Source organism: Loxodonta africana, chromosome 15 (assembly GCF_030014295.1).
Source record: "Loxodonta africana isolate mLoxAfr1 chromosome 15, mLoxAfr1.hap2, whole genome shotgun sequence".
Lineage (NCBI taxonomy): Eukaryota > Metazoa > Chordata > Mammalia > Proboscidea > Elephantidae > Loxodonta > Loxodonta africana.
Genome location: NC_087356.1, coordinates 19,096,403 through 19,120,544, shown reverse-complemented (window position 1 = coordinate 19,120,544; position 24,142 = coordinate 19,096,403). Strand labels below are relative to the sequence as shown.

The following is a 24,142-nucleotide window of genomic DNA, read 5'->3' as shown; positions in this document are numbered from 1 at the left end:
AGAAGAACTAGATGGTGCCCGGCCACAAGTGATGACTGCCCTGACAGGGAGTACAACAGAGAACCCCTGAGGGAGCAGGAGATCAGTGGGATGCAGACCCCAAATTCTTATAAAAAGACCAGACTCAACGGTCTGACTGAGACTAGAGGAATCCCGGCGGTCATGGTCCCCAAACCTTCTGTTGGCCCAGGACAGGAACCATTCCCGAAGACAACTCATCAGACATGGAAGGGAATGGACAATGGGTAGGAGAGAGATGCTGATGAAGAGTGAGCTACTTGTATCAGGTGGACAGTTGAGACTGTGTTGGCATCTCCTGTCTGGAGGGGAGAGAGGAGGGTAGAGAGGGTTAGAAACTGGCAAAATTGTCACGAAAGGAGAGTCTGGAAGGGCTGACTCATTAGGGGGAGAGCAAGTGGGAGTATGGAGTAAGGTGTATATAAGCTTATACGTGACAGACTGACTTGATTTGTAAGTGTTCACTTAAAGCTCAATAAAAATTATTATTAAAAAAAAAAATGATTCTGACTCTATAAGACAGAGCAGCACTACCTCATAGAGCTTCCAAGGCTGTAGTCTTTGTGTAAGCACTGCCACATGTCTCTCCGGCAGAGTGGCTGGTGGGTTCTAACTGCCAACCTTTCAGTTCGTAGCCAAGCACTTAACCACTGTGCCACCAGGGCTCCTCCTCAAGAGCATGAAGGAGTGCAGTTCTCCGATGTGCCTGGAAAGAGAAGAACCAGAAATGTGGGTGGGCAACACTAATGCCTACTAAAAAAAAAAAAAGGTCAGTTGCCTTGGAGCTGATTCCGATTCACTGTGACTCCATGTGTGTAGAGTAGAACTGCACTCCACAGGATTTTCCTGCCTGTCACCTTTCAGAAGCAAACTGCCAGGCCTTTCTTCTGAGGCACCTGTGGGTGGGTTTCAACCACTAAACTCTTGGTTAGTAGTTGAGCACTTAACTGATTGCACCATCCCCAAAACCTGTTGCCGTCAAGTTGATTCTGACTTACAGTGACCCTCTAGGACAGAGTAGAACTCCACAGGGTTTCCAAGGCTGTAATCTTTGTGGAAGCAGACTGCCACATCCTTCTGCCATGGAGCGGTTGGGGAGTTTGAACTACTGACCTTTTGGTTGGCAGCAGAGTACTTAACTGCTGTGCCACCAGGTTATGTCATCTGTATAATACAGGTTGTTAATGAGTCTTCCTCCAATCCTGATGCCATGCTCTTCTTCATATAGTCCATCTTCTCAGATTATTTGCTCAGCATACAGATCGAATAGGTACGGCGAGAGGATACAACCATGACGCACACCTGTCCTGATATTCAATCACAAAGTATCCCCTTGCTCTGTTTGACTGCCTCTTGGTCTAAGTGTTCTGAAGTTCCCGTTCTTCACAATGTTATCCATAATTTGTCATGATCCACACAGTCGAATGCCTTTGCATAGTCAATAAAACACAGGTAAGCATCTTTCTGGTATTCTCTGCTCTCAGCCAGGATCCATCTGACATCAACAATGATATCCCCTATTCCCAGTTCTCTTCTGAATCTGGCTTGAATTTCTGGCAGTTCTCTGTTGATATCCTGCTGTAACTGTCTTTGAATTATCTTCAGCAAAATTTTACTTGTATGTGATATTAATGATATTGTTCAATATTTTCACTGGCCAAGTTTTTCAGAAGTAGACTGCCAGGTCCTTCTTCCTAGTCGGTCTTAGTCTAGAAGCTCCACTGAAAGCCGTCCACGATGGGTGACCCTGCTGGCGTTTGGAATACTGGTGGCATAGCTTCCAGCATCACAGCAACACACAAGCCACCACAGCACTGCGAACTGACAGATGAGTAATGGCGTGCCTGCTAAAGCAGGAGGTGTGCGACAGCAACACACAAGCCACCACAGCACCGCGAACTGACAGACGAGTAATGGTGTGCCCGCTAAAGCAGGAGGTGTGCAGTAGGGGGTCAGGGACACATACCAGTTGCTATAGAGTTGATTCTGACTCATGGCAACCCTGTGTGTGTCAGATTAGAACTGTGCTCTAGATAGTTTTCAAAGACTGATTTTTCACAAGTAGGTCACCAGGCCTTTCTTCTGAGTTTCCTCTGGGTGGACTTGAACCTCTAACCTTTTGGATAGAAGCTAGCAAGTTAACTGTTTACACCACCCAGGGTCTCCCAGGGGCACATGATGGTTTTTAAAGCCCTGGGACTGGATGAGATGACTGGGGAGTGAGTCATAGAGGGGACAACCCAAGGGCTGAGTCCTGGGGACCTCAAATATCCAGCCTATAAACTCAGTCAATATAACGAGCCTAAGATGGCGAACCTGTTCTCCTTGGTTACGTTAGTCATTTGTAACTACGGAATGAAAAAATAAATCAATAGTATTGATACTTCAGTGTAAATGGTGCTTATGTAAGCATGGTGACAAGTCTTCAAACTTTCAGGCTGCTTTGTGTTTGTTCCTTTGGTGCTTGGAGTGATTAAAATAATCTGATTTATTAAATTTGCGAGTTGGTTTTATTAGACTGATGAGTCACTTTGGAGATTGGGAAGATTTTACTTGTTAGATTTGTAAGTCTGTTTGGTATTTGAAGTGCTTGGGAGAATTAGATATATTTGTGATTGTGATCTGAAATCGCTAAGGAAAATAAATTTATCAAGTCTGTAAATGTGCTCAATGTTTAGGGAGAGATGAATCTGTCAAATGTTTAAGCTTATTGAGAATAAAACAAAGAGCACGTGAAAGTAAGGATTTGTAATTTTAGCAGAAAAAAATTATTAGGCTTTTAAGTAAAATAATCTCTGTATGTTGCACTTAAAGGCTTGAGAAAAAACTGGTTTTACAGATTCACAAGCTGATTCAGTTCAACATTAATGAAAACACAAGTCACACCATGTGTTCTTTTCCATATGCAATAGCGACCACAGATGCTAAAAACCCAACCAACCCTCCCTCTCCTTCTAGTCCTCCTCAAGATGGTGGGGCGGGGGTGCCTGACGTTGACACAGGGACCCGTCAGGCACTTGCTGGTCCCAAGGCTAGTGTTGAGCCCCCCGACCCCAACCCCCAGTTGTCCACAGCTGCCTCCATTCTGATAGGTGTATGTCTTTTCTGATTGGCTCAGATCAAATTGATTATTAAACATTTTGAATATCACCTAAGCTAGTAGGTGTTATTGATCCCATCCGGCTTTTTGGATCACGGTAGTGTTCCGTGCCCTTTTCTTTGGTCTGAAAGTCATCGCACATTGAAGTTCTTTATCTTGACCTGAGGTCTGTTTTAGGCAACCACCTCAACCGTGCTCTGAGTCTGCTCATGGACAAGTGAGAACTTCTGGATTCTCTGCAATTCTGGAGATCCTTGTGGTGAAAAACAAACAAACTAAACCAGTTGCTGTAGACTTGATTCAGACTCCTGGCAATCCTATGTGTTGCAGAGTAAAACTGAGTTCCATAGGTCTTTTAATGGCTCTGATCTTTCAGAAGCAGATTACCCGGCTTTTCTTCCATGGTGCCATTGGGTGGATTCAAACCACTAACCTTTTAGTTTGTAGTTGTCTTGTTATATAGTGCTGTTATAACAGAAATGCCACAAATGGGTGGCTTTAACAAACAAATTTATTTTCTCACAGTTTACCTGTTACTGTCGTCGATTCTGACTCATATTGACCCTATAGGACAGAGTAGAACTGCCCCATAGGGTTTCCAAGGAATGGCCGGTGGATTTGAACTGCCAACTTTTTGGTTAGCAGCCAAGTTCTAAACCACTGCACCATGAGGGCCCCTTCTAGGAGTCTAGAAGCCTGAATTCAAGGTGCTGGTTCAAGGGGAAGGCGTTTTCTCTCTGTCGGCTCTGGAGGACAGTCCTTGTCTCTTCTGAGCTTCTACTACTAGGTGATCTTCGTGTGGCTTGGCATCTGTCTTCCTAAATCTCAACTTGCTAGCTTGCATTTCATCTCTTTTATATCTCCAAAGAGATTGACTCAAGATACCGCCTACACTAATCCTGTCCCATTAACATAACGAAGACCATCCATTCCCAAATGGGATTATAGCCGTAGGCATAGAGGTTAGGATTTACAACACATATTTTGGGGGACACAATTCAATCGTAACAGTAGTCAAGTGCTTAACTGTGCCATCCAGGGACTCCTACCTTGTGATAAGTCCTTGTTTTACTCATGCTTCTATTCCCATAGCCTTGCAAGTTGCTGGTAACATTGTAGACACTACAGTACATGTAGTGGTGTGTTGAATGGTGTAGCAGTGTGTAGAACTTGTGTGTTGCACAAGGTTAACAATACGGTGTAGAGGTTTGTTGAGCAATATAGCAGCATGGAATAGTGGTTTGCCGACTGGTATAAAAGTCTAGTATAGCAGTTGGTTGAACATTGTAGAAATATGGAGTTTGTCAAACAGTACAGTGATATGGTGTAGAGATTTGTTGTGCAATGCAGCAGTCTGCATGGGGAGTCAGACTGTGTTTATATCTTTCTCTGTTGCTTTTTGGCTCTGTGATCGTGGGCAAGTTCCTTAACCTTTCTGTGCCTTATTTTTATCCTCTATAAAATGGAACTAATATTAGTATACCTCATAAAAAAAAAAAAAAATACCTCATAGGGTTGTTGAAATTCAAATGAGCAATGGGCATAAAATAATTAGCATAGTTACTGAGACATTGTAAAGTGTTTAATAAATGTTACCTAAAATAATCATTATATAATAATGATTTTATTATTATTTTATGTGATCTAGTTACTTGCACTAGTTAATGTCAGAATAAAGGAAAAAAATAAAATTAAAAAAACCCACACTTCAAATCCTACATTCTGTCCAAGGAAAAAGAATTCAAATTTTTGTTCACGATATGCCTGAAAAATGCAAATAATCCAAGCAAAACCTTCCAGTGTAATGGCCCGGGGTGCGGGGTGGGGGGTGGGGGGAGAATTAGACATTTTGTGGTGAATCTGTCTGATCCAATTCCTCATGTTATTTTTTCCTCCCTGGTCTCCTGGGCCAGTTTCCCTGGCCTCTTGCTGCAGCTGGGAGTGCTGGACGATGAGTTACCACCCACGCGAAGGCCCTTGCAGAGGAGCAGGTTGAAACATCCAAACTCCTCCACAAAAGGTCATTGCCAGTCTACAGGAAGAGGACTGGGCATTTGGCCCTGCTTGGCAGCTGACCTTGGCCCTTGGCGAGCCTCCCCCACGGGTCTGGCATGTTACTGGAGTGGGCAAGTCATCCTGCTGGGGCCTCCTCCCATACCCAGAGTCAGTGAGGTCACACGTTTCTGTTTTGAATCATCACGTTTAGGCTGTACGAGCCCAAGCAAACTGTGGACTCTGACTCTTATGAACTGGAACCAGATTTCCTCTTGAGATAAAAGGCAGAGAGTTCTCATTTAGCAGTGTTTGAGGAATGGTTAAATCTGCACAGGAGATAGAGTTAATATCAACAATGAGAAGTCATGCTGATAATACAGACCCTCGATATGATGTGAAGAGAATAGTGAGTTACCTCTGTGGATTTTCTCTCCAAATCCATAACTCTAGTCTAACTGCAAGAAAAAGTCACACTTCCAAATGAAAGCTATAATGAGATACCATCTCACCCTGACATTACTACCACTAATAAAACAAACACACACGCACACAAACAGAAAATAACAAATGTTGAAGATTTGAACTCTGATGCACTGCTGGTGGGAACGTAAAATGGTACAACCACTTTGGAAAATGATATGGTGCCTCCTTATAAAAGCTAGAAATTGAAACACCATACAATCCAGCAATCCCACTCCTAGGTATATATCCTAGAGAAAAAAAAGCCACTAACAGACATATGCACACCCATGTTCATTGCAGCATTATTCACAATAGCATAAAAGATGGGAACAACTTGCGTGCCTATCAGTGGATGAACGGATAATAAAATTATGGTACATGCACACAGTGAAATACTACACAATGATAAAGAACAATGATGAATCTGTGAAGCATCTCACAATATGGATGAATCTGGAGGGCATTATGCCAAGTGAAATAAGTCAATCACAAAAGGACAATTATTATATGAGACCACTATTATAAAAATTCAAGAAAAGGTTTCCACACAGAAAAAAAAAAAAAACCTTGATGGTTACGAGGGAGGGGAGGGGTGGAGAGGGGACATCACCAACTAGATAGTAGACAACTGTTAACTTTAATGAAGGGAAAGGCAACACACAATATCGGGGAAATCAGTACCACTTGACCAAGACAAAGTCATAGAAGTTTCCTAGACATATCCAAACACCTTGAGGGACCCAGTTACTGGGGCTGAGGGCTGGGGACAGGGATGAATTACTCAATAAGCAAGGTATACATGGGCTTACTTGTGTTTACTTACTAATCTGTAGTGCACAATTTCACCTGTTTTCTACTGTGTCTTTGAAATCATGCGCTACAGATTAGTAAGTAAACACAAGTAAACCCGTGCATACCTTGCTTACTCTAAGCTTGTGGGTACCTTGGTTACTGGTTAATCTGCCCCTGGCTGGGGATCATGGTCTTGGGGGACATCTAGGTCAATTGGCATAACATAGTTCACAAAGAAAACGCTTTACATTCTACTTTGGTGAGTAGCATCTGGGCTCTTAAAAGCTTGCAAGTGGCCATCTGATACATATTATCGGTCCTATCATGTTTGAGCAAAGGAGAATGAAGAAAACCAAAGACTCAAGGAAAGTCTTGGCCCTAAGGACCAATGAATCCCATGAACCATAATCTCCACCAGCCTGAGCCCAGAACTAGATGGTGCCCAGGTACCACCACCGAGTGTTTTGACGGGGATCACAAAAGAGGATCCCAGACAGGGTGGAAGAAAAATGTAGAACAAAATTCAAATTCACAAAAAAGACCAGATTTATTGGTCTGGCAGAGACTGGAGGAACCCCCAAGACTATGGCCCCCAGACACGCTGCTAACTCAGAACTGAAGCCACTCCCAAAGTCCACCTTTCAGCTTTTTTATAAAACAAATAGTAACACAGTGAGGGACATGCTTCTTAGTTCAAATAAGTGTTTGAGACCAAATGGGCAACACCTGCCCAAAAGCAAAGATGAGAAGGCAGGAAAGGACATTTACTATTTAGAACCCTAAGACCCTTCTTTTCATTTCAAGCTTTCTTGTTTTAGCCGTAGATCTAAGAACAAATTAATGTTGTATAATTGTTCAATATCCAATAAAAATTGCTTAATATCACAAGCACATGCTGAAATTATATGACACTGGTAATCAATTAAGAGATGAGTACAGGGTGTACATTAGGCTTGCATTTGGCTACGTGTAATCTGATGAAATGGCATCACTAAAAAGGGGTTTTATTTTTCTCACATAACAAGAAATTTGGAGGTCAGCAGTCCAGAGCTGGTGCAGCAACTCTATCCTGTCATCGAGGACCCCAGCTTCATCTGGCTCCCTACATCACCATCCTTAGCGTGTGATCTTTGTCTTCATGGTCGCATGTCTTGTAGGGTTGCTATGAGTCAGGATCAACTCGACAGCAAATGACTTCTTTTTTAAATGTAAAAATAATGCCTGTAAAAATAAATCAATAAATGGCTGAGAATTAATAAATTAAAAAAAAAAAAAGCCTAAAAAAAAAAAAAAAAACTCTGTCATAGGCTGAATTATGTTCCCCCCAAAATGTGTGTATCACTTTGGCTGGGCCATGATTCCTGGTATTGTGTGATTTTCCTAAATACTGTAAATCCTGCCTCTATGATGTTTATGAGGGAGGATGGGGTAGCAGTTGTAGTGAGGCAGGACTCAATCTACAAGATTGGATTGTGTCTTGAGGCAATCTCTTGAGATATAAAAGAAAGAAGTGAGCAGAGAGACAGGGGACATCATACCACCAAGAAAGCAGCACTGGGAGCAGAGCTGGGGTCCCTGCACCTGAGAAGCTTCTCGACCAGGGGAAGACTGATGACAAGGAATCTTCCTCCAGAGCTGACGCAGAGAGAAAGCCGTTCCCTGGAGCTGACACCCTGAATTTGGACTTGTAACCTACTAGACTGTGAGGGAATAAATTTCTCTTTGTTAACGCCATCCACTTGTGGTATTCCTGTTACAGCAGCACTAGATGACTAAGACAAATAAATAAATAAAAGCATTCTAATAGTAGCACAAGATCCCCTCATAGATAACTGTTGATGTTGTTTATATTCTTGCAGAGTTTTACAATACATACATACATATATCTATTTTTAATTATTTTTTTGTTGTGCAATGGGTGAAACTTTACAGAGCAAATTATTTCCCCATTTGATAGTTTGTACACAAAATGTTCCGTGGCATTGGTTTCATTCCCCACAATGTGTCAGCACTCTCCCCATTTCCGCCCTAGTTTCTCCATTTCCTTTTGTCCTGATTTTCTACCCCTTCCTGCCTTTTCAGCTTTCCTTTCGGGAAAATGTTGCCCTTTTGATCTCGTATAATTGGTCGTTCTGAGAAAGCACATTCTTATTGTTTATTTTTTGGACCTATCTATGGCTTGGTTGAAAGGTGGTTTCTGGGAATGGCTTTAGTTCCAGGTCTGAAGGATGTTTTAGAACCATAGTCTTAGAGGTTCCTCCAGTCTCTGCCAGAACAGTAAGTCTGGTCTTTTTTGTGAAATTGATTTTTTGTTCTGCAGTTTTCCTCTCTGTCTGGGACCCTCTATTGTGAACCCAGTTAGAGTGGTTGGTAGTGATAGCTGGGTACCATCTGTCTCAGGGAATATTTTTAATATGTATGAATGTGTTCATAGCAGACGCCGTTGGCTGCCTACGTGACATCCATTCTTGCTCTTTTCTAAACAACCCCATTTTGTTCAGGAGATTCAAGCTATTTGCCATGCCAAGAGTTGGCTTAAGAATGGGCACAGGATGCAATTCTGGCCAATAATACTCAAGAGGAAGTTTGCTAGGGCCGTCTGGAAAAAAAATTAAAAAATGAAAAAATAAAAAAAAACAATTTTTATTTTTTCTGGAAAGGTTCCTCACTCATAAAGACTCACACATCACCAGGCAGAGGCTGCCTCTCTTCTTCCACAGGATGTTGACACATCTGAATTGGATGCCCAGAGCCATGGCAGCCATCTTGTGTCCATGAGGGAATGAGCCAAAGGACCAAGCTGGCATGCTGAAAGTGGACAAGACAGCAAATTTCCTCATTGTTTATATGAAGTCAGCCAGGGTTTTCTGTTATTTGCAGCTGAAGGCATCCTAAATGATAGGCCATACATATTTATTATTATGTAGAAAAGGAATTTGATTATCCAGGGTGATCAACATGTCCCTGTTTGCATGGGACTTCCCAGGTTTTAAAACTGCAAGTCTCACATTTCAGGAACCCCTTCAGTTTCTGGAAAACCTGCACCACTGGTCATCCTACATTGTAAATATTTCTGTAATTTGTCTTTGTCATTTAATGTATTTTATGTATCTTTCCACATCGATACATAAACACATGTATTTTTAATTTTTGGTTGCATAGAATTCTGTCGTGTGAGTCAGTTCACTCATTTGCTTTTTAATGAACATATTTTTTCTCTCAATAATATTGTTCTCTGTTGTTTGTAAAAGGGAGGCTATATAAGCACTCAGTTCTCAACTCTTTTTTTTTTTCTTTGTCTTTAAATGCACACAAGAAAGTGACCTTCGAGTAGGCAAGAGAACCCACAAAACAAACAAAAACACCCCAAGGCACCGTATCATGTTTTAACTAGCTACTTACTCCTCCGCCTTCCTTAACGGAACTGTGACCTGCCTTCCATTTTAATCCCACCTATTGCTTCCTCTTTGGTTTGCTCTAGCCTCGATGACTCCCAGTTTGAAAGTAAAATTGGCTGGTATCACCACAAAGATTCTCTGATCCAGCATTCACTCCAAAGGAATTATCCTGGTCTTTCAAACCAGGGCTTCGAACTGGTTTGAACTGGTTAAGTCATAGCTAACTGAAGCGAAACCGGCACAGATCGGAAACCTGTTACTTACTAAGCATTGTAATAAGTTTCTGTTCTCATTTTGGACACAGTTCCAACAAAATAACTTATCTCATTTCCTAACTTGCACCAACTCAGACAAAAAATAGCAAATTAAGAAGAAGTCCTAGCTTCTCAGAAGGCATTGGCGAAAAACAAGTTTCCAGGAATTGATGCAATATCAATTGAGATATTGCAACAAACAGATGCAGCGCTGGAGGTGCTTGCTCATCTATGCCAAGAAATATGGAAGACAGCTTCCTGGCCAACTGACTGGAAGAGATCCATATTTATGCCTATTCCCAAGAAAGATGATCCAGCCGAAGGTGGAAATTATAGAACAATATCATTAATATCACACGCAAGCAAAATTCTGCTGAAGATCATTGAAAAACAGCTGCAGCAGTATGTCGAGAGGGAACTGCCAGAAATTCAGGCTTGTTTCAGAAGAGGACATGGAACCAGGGATATCATTGCTGATGTCAGATGGATACTGGCTGAAAGCAGAGAATACCAGAAGGATGTTTACCTGTGTTTTATTGACTATGCAAAGGGTTTGACTGTGTGGATCATAACAAACTATGGATAACACTGCGAAGGATGGGAAATCCAGAACACTTAATTGTGCTCATGAGGAACCTTTACATGGATCAAGAGGCAGTTGTTCGGACAGAACAAGGGGATACTGATTGGTTTAAAGTCAGGAAAGGTGTGGGTCAGGGTTCTATTCTTTCACCATACCTTTTTAGTCTGTATGCTGAGCAAATGATGCTAGAAGCTGGACTATATGAAGAAAAACGGGGCACCAGGATTAGAGGAAGACTCATTAACAACCTGCATTATGCAGATGACACAACCTTGTTTGCTGAAAGTGAAGAGGACTTGAAACACTTACTGATGAAGATCAAAGACCACAGCCTTCAGTATGGATTGCACCTCAACATAAAGAAAACAAAAATCCTCACAACTGGACCAATGAGCAACATCATGATAAACGGAGAAAAGATTGAAGTTGTCAAGGATTTCATTTTACTTGGATCCACAATCAACAGCCATGGAAGCAGCAGTCAAGAAATCAAAAGATGCATTGCATTGGGCAAATCTGCTGCAAAGGACCTCTTTAAAGTGTTGAAGAGCAAAGATATCACCCTGAAGACTAAGGTGTGCCTGACCCAAGCCATGGTATTTTCAACTGCATCATATGCATGTGAAAGCTGGACAATGAGTAAGGAAGACCGAAGAAGAATTGATGCCTTTGAATTGTGGTGTTGGCGAAGAATATTGAATATACTATGGACTGCCAAAAGAACGAACAAATCTGTCTTGGAAGAAGTACAACCAGAATGCTCCCTAGAGGCAAGAATGGCGAGACTGGGTCTTACATACTTTGGACGTGCTGTCAGGAGGGATCAGTCCCTAGAGAAGGACATCATGCTTGGCAGAGTACAGGGTCAGCAGAAAAGAGGAAACCCTCAATGAGGTGGATTGACACAGTGGCTGCAACAATGAGCTCAAGCATAACAACAATTGTAAGGATGGGTCAGGACCTGGAAGTGTTTCGTTCTGTTGTGCACAGGGTCACTATGAGTTCGAACCAACTCGGCGGCACGTAAGAACAGTGTTACCATTGATGATATCAGACTTCCCTGAGGAGGAGATGGATTCCAAGTGGGGTGTTATGTTGACCAGGCCTTACATTTTTTTGCTTACCAGTTGCTGATGGCATTTTTAGCCAAATAAGTTTCTGTATTCCACTGTTGGTATTTTGGTTTCTAGCCCCTCTGAAGAATCTCTAACAAACCATTAAAAAATTTTTTTTCCAATTATCCAGTTATTATTTATAGTAATTGAAAGGGATTTTGAAAAAGATTCATCTTCATCTATTTTTCTTTGTTAGTGTTTGTTTTTTTTTTACCACATTCATTGTTTCATGTCGATGTCCACAGAGCCCCCAAAATACCAAATCCTTATCTATTTTCCAGCATGACCTACATATAAAACGTAATAACAACAGTAATAGCTCTTATGGATCGAATTGTGTCTATATATATATATATATATATATATATATATATACCTGTAAATATGATCTTATTTGATAACAGGGTTTTCTTTGTTATATAATTAAGTCATACCTGAGTGGAGGGTGGGTTCTAAATCTAGTCACTTCTAAGTTATAAAAAGAGCAGAAAGAACATAAAGACACACATGACTGAAGGCAGACAATAAGTGAGGGCTGTCTACAAGCCAAGGAATGTCAAGGAACCAAGAAAGGCCCAGGACTACCAGCAAGGAAGGAATTGACACGGCTGCGATCCTGATTTGGACTTTTAGTCTTCGGAGCTGTGAGGAAGTCAATTTCTGTTCTTTCAAGCCATACACTTGTGACATTTGTGTTACAGCAGCACTAGGTGACTATGACATAGCTTTCACTTAGGACCTTACAGCGTGCAGAGCACCAAGCTTTATATGGTTTAATTTTACCACAATCCCTTGTGTTAGACAGCGTTATGATCATTTTATAGGCGAGAAAACTCAGTTTTGGAGAGATTCATTAACTTGTTCAAATCACACGCCTAGTAGATGGTGGAGCCAGGGCTCAAATCTATCTAGCCCGTCTGATTCCAGACCCAAATTCTGAACCATTCCTGCTAATGTGCAGAGTTTGTGAATACCAGTGATCTACGGCCTGCAGGCGAAATGCGGCCCCACACCTGCTTTTTTATGGTGAGTGAGCACTGCTGGAGCAAGCTCAAATGAGTCCCCCTTTGCCCCATTTCCCTTCTGCTTCCAGAGTTTGCCTTCCTACCTGTGGCCACACCTCACAGCTTCCCAGGGCCCCACACTGGGTGCCACCTACATGTTGGGGACTCCGTTGTTGGTGATTACTGAACACCCAGCAGGGGAATCTCATCTGAGAGTCAGTGATTCCACAAGTGGCCTAACCTCCAATGAGCAGCCTCAACTGATGAGGCCAGGCTCTGGAGGGCAGGGACCTGGGTGTCACTGGGACAGAGTAAAACTGAGCGGGCAGTCACTCATGCCCTTCCCTGTCCCAGACCCCTCCCCATCAGGCCCGTCAATCATCCTCCTGAGAATGTCTCCAGCAAACTGGCAACTAGGCACAAAACTGCTAATCACTTGGGATGGTCCAACCTAGGCAAAATGGGGTTTGATGGTTAATGTAATGTGTCAGCCTGTCTAGAACGTGATCCGCAGTGGTTTGTCAGATACTATACATCATCTCCATTTTGTGATCTGATGTGAGTGGCCAATCAGTTGGAAGGGGAGTTTCCTTGGGGATGTGGTCTTCATCCAATATATAAATAGATGTTCTGGCAAAGCTCAGTCTCTCTCCTCCTCTTGATCCTGTACTCGTCCCATCTGACTTCCAATTCTTGGGAGTGAGAAGCCTTCAGCCTACCACCTGACCTGCAGATTTTGAATTTGCCAGCTCCTGCAACCCCATAGCCTGCTGCCTGACCCACAGATATGGGACTTGCCAGCTCCATAATTGCATGAGCCATTTCCTTGAAGTACCTCTCTCTCTATATATATTTATATATATACTTCACTGGTTTTGATCCTCTAGAAAACCCAGCTTAAAACATGGAGGGAGGAGGGCAAAAGCAAGAATGTTCTCTCTTGTTGTATAAGTGCCTACATAATATCCTTAATTTTTGCCTCTTGGCCCAAAAAGCCTAAAATGTTTACTATCTTTCATGGCCCGCTCCCTCCCAATTGATGCCCTAATCTAACAAAACAGGTACTACAAGGTTGGAAACTCCATTTGTATTGTAATTTAGACCCTCACAGGATTAGACTTTGGATTTGGCTTCCCTGAGCCTGTAGGAGATAGGGCTTCTTTCAGGGAAGTCAGTCTTTCAGGACCTTGAGGTGAGAATTTGAAGTCTTGAGTTCATCATTTTTCTTCCCAAGTTCTCCGGCCCACTTAGAAGCAAACAACCACCCCCATGATACTCCTTATTTTCATTAAAATGTTCTATGGCCTGAAATACTTGGTCACTCAGAGTCTTGCCTCCTATAGGCTCTTTTTTTTTTTTTAAAGGTAATAATGGCCATGCAGGCTATGAAGTTTCAGTGTTCACTTTACCTCTGAAACAGTCTCATTAATGCCTGTAATGTCTTAGAAGTCTTAGAAGAAATAAAAAAAAAAAAAACCCAGTGCCGTCGAGTCGATTCCGACTCATAGCGACCCTGTAGGACAGAGTAGAACTGCCCCACATAGCTTCCAAGGAGCACCTAGCAGATTCAAACTGCCGACCCTTTGGTTAGCAGCTGTAGCACTTAACCACTACACCACCAGGGTTTCCCTTAGAAGAAATACAAACAGAATATTTCTCAGAAGCGAGGATAGCGAGACTTCTACTGGATTACTTTGGACAAAAAATCAGGAAAGACCGATCACTGCAAGAAGACATCATGTTTGGTAAAGTAGACGGCTGATGAAAGCAAGCGAAACCCCTGAATTAGATGGATTAACATAATAGCTGCAGCAATGAACTCAAACCTACCAACGATCATGAAGATGGTGCAGGACCGGGAACTGCTTTGTTCTGTTATACATAAGGTCGCTATGAATCAGAGCTGATTCCGCAACCACAAAACCACCACCAACAACAATGTTGTTAAATCTAATCATATTGGAGAGCCAATTTCGGATAAGCCAGAACCAATTTAGAGAAATCATACTTAACATTCTGCTGCTCTGGAACCACTCTCAGTACCAGACTCTGTACCAGTCATAGAAGCAGAAACTCTAGGAGATGCAGACAGGTTATATATGCAGGCCGTGCTGCTGCCCCATGCCAACAAGAGATGCGACAGTGTGTGTGAGCTGCAGCAGTGCCTGATGCCCCTGCACCAACCTTCCAAGCATGAAAACAGAAAGACTGCTGCTTTGCTGCTGGCTTCCAAATCTTGGCAAAATGTCTGTTGAGGTCACCCTAACCGGAAACAGGCAGGGAAGGGAATTCAGGGGAACATAGTTCAGCATGGTCATATAAAAAAAAAAAAAACAGACACGTTAAAAACTTGATTTCTCTAGATTGTGCCTGGCTACAACCGATGACTGCCCTGACAGGGAACACAACAGAGAACCCCTGAGGGAGCAGGAGGACAGTGGGATGCAGACCCCAAATTCTCATAAAAAGACCAGACTTAATGGTCTGACTGAGACTAGAGGGACCCCGGAGGTCATGGTCCCCAGACCTTCTGTTAGCCCAAGACTGGAACCATTTCTGAAGCCAACTCTTCAGACAGGAATTGGGCTGGGCTATAAGATAGAAAATTATATCGGTTAAGGAGTAAGCTTCTCGGTTCAGGTAGACACATGAGACTATGTGGGCAGCTTCTGTCTGGAGGCTAGATAAAAACGCAGAGGGGGACAGGAGCTGGCTGAATGGACACAGGAAATACAGGGCGAGAGCAGCAAGGAGTACATGCAAGGTTTGTATAACTTTTTGTAAGAGAGACTGACTTGATTTGTAAACTTTCACTTAAAGCACAATAAATAACAATAAAAAAAACTTGATTTCTCTGCAATGTGTGGCTAATTGCCTCCATGAACAACTGTCTCTTTTGCCATGAGACCAGAAGAACTGGTTGGTGCCCAGCTACCATCACTGAACATTTTGATCAAAAATTCCGTAGAAGAATCCTGATGAAAATGGGGAAATTGCAGAACACTCTTCCAAGTTCTCATGGACTTCAGATTTCCTGGAGCCATGGAAACTGGATGAAGCCCTAAAACTTTTGAGCTGAGATAATCTTTAAACCTTAAACCAAAAATATCCCCTTTCTTTAAACCTTGAACCAAAAATATCCACTTAAGTCTCACTTGAATAAAATTGTAAGATCAGCACAGAAGCCTGTTATGTCCCCCATGCTCTGCCCACTTCTCCTTAGGCCTCATCCCTGCCTCTCTCCTGTTTTCTCTCAGCCCTAGCTATACTCTCCTTCTTGTTCCTTCAACACACCGAGCAGGCACCCACCTCAGGGCCTTTGTACTTACTGTTTCCTATACCTAGAATGCCGCTTGGTACCTGCATGGCTTGTTTGCACATCAATAATGTCCTGCCCGGTCGCTCTCTATCTCCTTTACTCTGCTTTATTTTCTTTCATAGTTCTTGTCATCATTGAACATATTGCATTTTTTGTTCGTTTACTGCCTGTCTCCCCCTCTTCTGGAGGAGCCCTGGTGATGCAGTGGTTAAGTACTCGGCTGTTAAATGAAAATTTGGTGGTTAGAACCACCAGAAGCTTCACAGGAGAAAGACCTGGCAATCTGCTCCCATGAAGATTATAGCCTAGGGGAAGCTCTCCTCTGTCATGTAGCGTCATTATGAGTCAAAAATTGACCTGAAGGCACCCAACAACAACAACAAACTGCAAGGGGCAGGAGTGGCTCAGATGGCAGACTTAGGAGACAGTGGGTATGGGAGGCTGTTGTCGTCAGGTATGGATTTTTTTAAAATACTATAATTGACCCTTCATTAGGAGAGTTCTCCCAATTGACTTCAGTTCACAGATGGGAGGCTCCAGACACCCAGCACAGACTGTCATTTTGGCAAGGCTGACTCCAAATATTTACCTCCCGTCTACATGTCTTCCCTTGGAACACCTGGAGTTTTTCTGTCTTAGGGTGTGACAAAGTAATTGAGTCAGTTGTTGTTAGGGGACATCGAGTCAGTTCCAACTCACAGTGACCCTCTGTACAACAGAACGAAACTCTGCCCAGTCCTGCGCCATCTTCACAATCATTGTTATGCTTAAGTCCATTGTTGCAGCCACTGTGTCAATTCGTCTCATTGAGGGTCTTCCTCTTTTTCACTGACCTTGTGCTTTACCAAGCGTGATGTCCTTCTCCAGGGACTGGTCCCTCCTGACAACATGTTCAAAGTATATGAGACGTAGTCTTCCCATCCTTGCTTCTAAGGAGCAATCTGGTCATACTTCTTCCAAGACAGATTTGTTCTTTCTTTTGGCAGTCCATGGTGTATTCAATATTCTTTTCCAGCACCACAATTCGAAGGAGTCAATTCTTCTCCGGTCTTCCTTGTTCATCGTCCAGCTTTTGCATACATATGAGACAATTGAAAACACCTTGGCTTAGGTCAGGCGCAACTTTGTCTTCAAGGTGACATCTTTGCTTTTCAACACTTTAAAGAGGCCATTTGCAGCAGATTTACCCAATGCAATGCATCTTTTGATTTTCTGTCTGCTGCTTCAGTGGGTGTTGATTGTGGATCCTTGACAACTTCATTCTTTTCTCCATTTATCATGATGTTGCTCATTGGTCCAGTTGTGAGGATTTTTGTTTTCTTTATTTTGAGGTGCAATCCATACCGAAGGCTGTGGTCTTTGATCTTCATCAGTAAGTGCTTCAAGTCCTCTTCACTTTCAGCAAGCAAGGTTGTGTCATCTGCATAATGCAGATTGTTAACGAGTCTTCCTCCAATCCTGATGCCCCAGTGTTCTTCATACAGTCCAGCTTCTCGGATTATTTGCTCAGCACACAGATCGAATAGGTATGGTGAAAGGATACAACACAGATGTACATCTCTCCTGTCTTTAAACTACGCAGTATCCCTTTGTTCTGTTCAAACGACTACCTCTTGCTCTATGTACAGGTTCTTCGTGAGGCAGCTCTTCCGCAGCTGTGTTTTGAGTGCCTTCCAACTTGAGGGGCTCATCTTCCAGCATGATATCAGACAATGTTCCACTGCTATTCATGAGGGTTTCACTGGCTAATTCTTTTCAGAAGTAGACCACCAGGTCCTTCATCCTAGTCTGTCTTAGTCTGGAAGTTCAGCTGAAACCTGCCTGCCATGGGTAATCCTGCTGGTATTTGAATGGCTGTGGCATAGCTTCCAGCATCACAGCAACACTCAAGCCCCCACAGTATGACAAACTGACAGATGCATCAGGGAGTTGAGTCTAAATTCTACCAAATACTGTTTTCTGGGGACATCACTTTGCCTGGGAACATTTTTAATATGTGAAAATGCTGTCGTAATCTCCTGGGTCCCATCAGGCCTGAGGCCCTGATGGACCCACAGCCATTCTGGGCAAAGCTGTCTGAGCCTGGAGTTACTGAAGAAACTCCAGCTTTATCCAGTCATCAAGGACCTCTCTGAGTGACTCTGAGAATAACGTAAAATTGAGGGGGAATTTATTTGAACTTTAGTTTTACTTAAGAATTTTGAACTTTAATTCACAAGGGCAGGATAATTTGATATTGCACTCTTAATTTCTTTAGATTTTAACTTAAAAATGTCTGAACTTAGGTTCTTTGGACTGAATTAAGCAAATTAATTTTTAGGACTTTAATTTTTCCCCGGGAATTTGATAATGGCAGGAGTGTTTGTATCCAAAATTGGGTTCACTCTATTTGTTTGTATTTTATTATCAAAACATGTTCTTGCTGTCATTTCATTTTATTGCAGATCCAGTGATGGGCATCGTGAGGCAGTGTGGCTGGACAAAATTTCAGATGGGAAACAGAATAAGGAGTGTACAACTTGACCTTGGAGCGTGCGACAGGTTGTATTTTATAAAAAGGGCCCTGCAACGCTACTTCCTATCCCATGTGCTCTTCCAGAACCCTCCACTCTCCCACTAAGACTTGGACTCTACATCCCCTCCCCTTCAGCCTGGCTGAGTCTTTGTGACTAGTACAGTGGAAGTGGTGCTGTGTGACTTCCCAGGCTAGGTCATAAAAGACACACCGCTCCTGCCTGTTTCTGTCTTTGTTTTGATATGAACTTTTGGAGCCCTGAGCCACCATGTAAAAAGCCTGGCTGCACTGAAGCCACCATGCTGGAAGACCACAAGGGACAAGTCACAAGAGGTAGAGAGAGATGCCTGAGAAGCCTCAGCTGGGTGAGTCTCCCCCGCTCAGGGGCTAGACATATGAGTGAGGAAGCTTCCAGATGACCAAGCCCCAGGCAATGTCCAAGAGATAACCCCTGAGAGACCTCAAGTGAGGCTGCTTGGCTGAGCCCAGTCAACCTCAGTAATAGGTTTTGGTTGTTTTATACTAAGTTTGAGGAGGTTTATTATACAGCAATAGATTACTGGAAAGCCCCATTGCCATGGAGTTGATTCTGACTCATAGCAGCCCTGTAGGACAAAGTAAAACTGCCCCATAGTGTGTTCTGGGAGAAATTTCTACTGTGTGGTATAAAGCAGTGGCCCAGCTGGGCCCGGGATGGGGAGTGAGTCTAATTCAGAGATTAAATTAAGTCTTCATGATCCTACTTGGCCACAGACCTTAGTCTTGATCTCTTAGCAGCTTTGACAATAAACGTGATATATATTTTTTCTCTTTTATTATTTTTTTGTTGTGCTTTAGATAAAGGTTTACAGAGCAAATTAGTTTCTCATTAAACAATTAACACACATATTATTTTGCGACATTGGTGGCCAACTCCACTATATGTCAACATTCCCTTTCTCAACCTTGGGTTCCCCATTACCAGCTTTCCTGTCTCCTCCTGCCTTCTCATCCTTGCCCCTGGGCCGGTGTGTCCATTTAGTCTTGTTTTGTTTTATGGGACTGTCTAATCTTTGGCTGAAGGGTGAACCTCAGGAGTGACTTCAGTACTGAGTTAAGAGGGTGTCCAGGGGCCGTACTCTCGGGGTTTCTCCAGTCATTTTCAGAACAGTAAGTCTGGCTTGTGTTTTTTGAATGTGTGTGTGTGTTTGAATTTTGTTCTACGTTTTTCTCAAACTCTGTCCAGGACCCTCTATTATGATCCTTTTCAGAGTAGTTAGTGGTGGTAGCCAGGCACCATCTAGTTGTGCTGGACTCAGTCTGGTAGAGGCTATGGCAGTTGTGGTCCATTAGTCCTTTGGTCTAATCTCTCCCTTGTGTCTTTGGTTTTCTTCATTCTCTGTTGCTCCAGACAGGGTGAGACCAGTAGAGTATCTTAGATGGCCACTTACGAACTTTTAAGACCTCATACACTACTCAGCAAAGTAGGATATAGAAAATTTTCTTTATAAACTATATTATGCCTGGTGAGCTAGATATTCCCCAAGGCCATGGTCCCCATAGCCCCCAGCCCAGTAATTCGGTCCCTTAGGGAGTTTGGATGTGTCTGTGAAGCTTCAATGGCCTTGCCTTGGACGAGCTTCCCCAATATTGTGGGGTCTTACCCTTCAGCAAAGTTACCACCTCTCTATTGTCTATTTAGTGTTTTTCCTTTCCCACCCCTTCCCTCCCTCGTAACCATCAAAGACTGTTTCTTCCTGTGTGTAAACGTTTTAATGAGTTTTTATAATAGTGGTCTCATACAGTATTTGTCCTTTTGTGATTGACTTATTTCACTCAGCATAATGCCCTCCAGATTCATCCATGTGGTGAGATGTTTCACAGATTCATCATTGTTCTTTAACGTTGTGTAGTATCCCACTGTGTGTATGTACCATAGTTTGTTTATCCATTCACCTATTGATGGGCACCTAGGTTGTTTCCATCTTTTTGCTATTGTAAACAGTGCTGCAATGAACATGGGTACGTATATGTCCATTCATGTGACAGCTCTTATTTCTCTAGGATATATTCCTAGGAGTGGGATTGCTAGATCATATGGTATTTCTATTTCTAGCTTTCTAAGGAAGCATCGTGTTCATACCATTTTGCATTCCCACCAGCAGTGCATAACCTCAATAATTCCTTTCTATGTGTGAAAAATTTTACCAGTCCTTTAAGGCCCAGCCCAAATGCTACCCCAAATACCCTCCCCTGAAACCAAGCATGATCTGTCCTTTCTCCAGCCTTTCCCTGCCCTTCCCGGTCACATTGGTTTCAGAGTTACCTGTGTACTTATAACAACAACAACAACAAAAAACAGCTGCCACGAAGTTGATTCTGACTCACAGTGACCCTTGCGTGTTACAGAGTAGAATCACACCATAGGGTTTTCTTGTCTGTAATCTTTACAGAAGCAGATTGCCAGGTCTTTCTTATGTGGCACCATTGGGTGGATGTGAGCTGCCTACCTTTAGGTTAGTTGTTGAGTACAAACTGTTTGCACCACCAGGGACCTTGTACTTATCACGCCTCTCTGCTTGTCCTCAACTGTAATGATTGGGCTTTAAACAGCCTCGACTTCCTTTTCACACCGTACACTGACGCTCCCCAACTGACTGTTATTACATGCCATGTTCAGGCTCTCTTGCCCCTGCTGACAAAATGAATGTTTCCAGCTCTCACACAGCGCAGTCGCTAGCCTACTGACTGTTCCACAGTTTCATCATTTTTGTCAGCGTGGCAGGTTTAGGACAGTTATTTAAATATTTTATTACATTTGTAGTGTTTTGTAGTGATTATTTTCTAAAATGAATGTAAAGTGGAAAAATGGAAATGCTCACCCTGATGACAAAAAACGAAAAACCACATAAACTTGATTCACTTGAGGCAAAGATGGAAGTCATTAGGCATGCTGAATGCTAGGAATATTTAACCTCTATTTGGATGTTTATTTGATTTATGGTGGTTGACTTTTAAGTTTACTCGTGAAGGAAAAAAGCAAAATGAAAAAAAAATATAACATCTGGAAATATATCTTCAAAATTGTGTTCAAAAGGCAAGAGATATTATATTTTTTAAATCTCTGGTGACATAGCACTCTTGTATATTATTTCGAAATCTCTCAAAATATACAAATTTTGTATATTTTAGCAGAGTTTAAAAAACCAGAAAATTAAGGGACTGCATGTAAACTCCTTGTGGGAAGGTGTTATGTCTTTATAACAGGGATGAGACTGGCTGCAAGCAACTGCATACCTGACTAACAAAGGCCTAAATAAATAGGGGCTTCATTTCCTCACATAATAAGAAGCCTGGAAGTGGGCAGCTGCTGGCACTGTTTCAATAGCTCAGCAGTATCAGTATTGACATCTTTATGATTCTCTTTTCGTTTTCTCCAGGCTTTCAAGATGGCAGCTGCACCTACATTCAACGAAAGAAGAAGAAAGTCTTGCTGCTCCCTTTTTAAGGAAAGCAAAAGTTTTTCTAGAAACACCGCAGGATTATGGCTTACATCTCATTGGCCAGAACCATGTCTCTTGATCACCCCTAGCTGCAAGGGAGGCTGGGAAAGCAAATATTTAGCTGGCCACATTGCTGCTCGGAATAAACTTAAGGTTCTATTAGGAAGGAAGAAATGGGATAGATTTGAGGTAGACAATAAAAAAATGTGTCTGCTACAGTCATAATTTTTGCTCTTAGATGCCCTCTTAGGACTTAGAATAAAACCTATATTAAAAAAAAAAAAGGCACTAAAAATATTTATTAACTGAGAAGGTAGGAACAGAAACAAAACTTGAGTTAATCTATTGTGCCCTGAAAGATTCTCTCATCAGAAGGCAATGCTGAGTTTTTTCTAATTTCCATATGATTCCTCTCTGTCCACTTGGATAATAGCACCAGCTGTCACTAACTGAGTGCTTACTATGTGCTGGGCACTAATATAGTTACCTTGTTTGTACTAACTTTAATCCTTAACACAGCTGTGTGAAATAGGTTTTATTGTTATCCTATATTATAAATAAGGAAACTGAGGTACAGGAAGCTTAAGTAACTTAATTTTAATATAGCTAGAAATTGGCAACACTGGGTAAGAAATAGGGTTGCCAGAGTTAGCAAATAAAAATGCAGTTTGCCCAGTTAAATTTAAGGTTCAAATACACAAGAAAGAATTTTTTAAAATAGGTATGTTGCCTTTATTAAATGAGGACATACCTACGCTAAAAAAACTATTCCTTGTTTGTCCAAAATACACATTTAACTGAGTATCCTATATTTTATCTGGTAACCCTGGTTAATGACTCAGGCAATATGACTTCAGAGCCTGTTCTCTTAACCACAACCCCATACTGCCTTTCCTGATGTATGAGTTTAATCTTCATTTTATTATAACCCATGATTATCCTCTGTGTTTACTTGTTTACCTATTGTAGTACCCATGTTCCTCTCTAGAATATAAGCTGTAAGAGGGCAGGGACCTATCCGTCTAGTTTACTAGTGAATCTCCTCTGTGCCCAGAATAGTACTTAGCACAAAATTGATGCCCAATAACAAGTTGTTAAAGAAACAATGCTCTGTAGCATTGACTGGCTTGGACGTGGAAAGCCAGATGTCAGATATTCCAGTACCTTCCTGTGGTGGCCCTCCAACATGCACACAACCTTGTTAAAGACAAGAGTAGCCGTGAACTTGCTTTGGTCAGTGAACCGTGAATGGAAGTAATTTGTGATGTTAAAAGGTGGCATATGATTCTCCATGTTCTTTTTTTCCTCTGCCACATGGCTGGAAATGTTGTTCAGATAGAAACTCTCCACCATCTTGGGTCCTGGAGTGAAGACAATGTGGAGCAGAAGTGAGCCAACCGTTGATAGACATGTGGTGTGAGTGTGAAAAAAACTTTGTTGTTATAAGTCACTGAGGCTAGGGGGTGGAAGGGAGGCATTTATCGCCGGAGTATAACCTTGACTGATTATGTTCTTGACTGATAAGCCATCTTGGATGAGGGGGAATGTGACCCTTGGAAAGCTCCTACTTAGCTTCGAGAATTAAATTTCCAACTCCTCCACTTCTCAAATGTAAAATAGAAAAATCAGGAGTGAGGGGGAATGGCTTTCTAGATAGTAGACGCTTGCTATTTTTGGTGATGGGAAAGGCAATACGCAACATGGGCGAAGTCTGCACAACTTGTCCAAGGTAAATGAAGACACTAAGAAGTATGCAACAGTAAAAGACAGTCTTGGCAAATGCTATAACACATGATTTTGCAACAACAGTAATAACCAAAAAAAAAAAAAAAAGTGTGTGTTTATACAGGTAGACATGTATGCGTGTATGTGTATACTGAAACAAACAAACCCACTGCCATCGAGTTGATTCCCACTCATAGCGACCCTATAGGACAGAGTAGAACTGCCCCATAGGGTTTCCAAGGAGGACTTGGTGGATTCGAACTGCTGACCTTTTGGTTAGCAACCACTCTGAACCACTATGCCACCAGGGTTCCCATGCACGTGTATAGGAGGGCATATATGAGTATATGGATGTGTATGTACAGGTATATCTGTAAACC

The 24,142-nt window shown here is 42.2% G+C and overlaps 1 long non-coding RNA gene across 1 annotated transcript in view; it reads left to right on the top strand.

The window, feature by feature from the left end:
* The first annotated feature begins 7,963 nt into the window (after window positions 1-7,963).
* The window catches only part of LOC111751568 (uncharacterized), a 59,498-nt gene continuing 43,319 nt past the window's right edge, over window positions 7,964-24,142 (top strand). The window contains exons 1-2 of the long non-coding RNA XR_010317925.1: window positions 7,964-18,920; window positions 21,975-23,453. This is a non-coding gene — a long non-coding RNA (uncharacterized LOC111751568). The remainder of the gene's footprint in view (window positions 18,921-21,974; window positions 23,454-24,142) is intronic.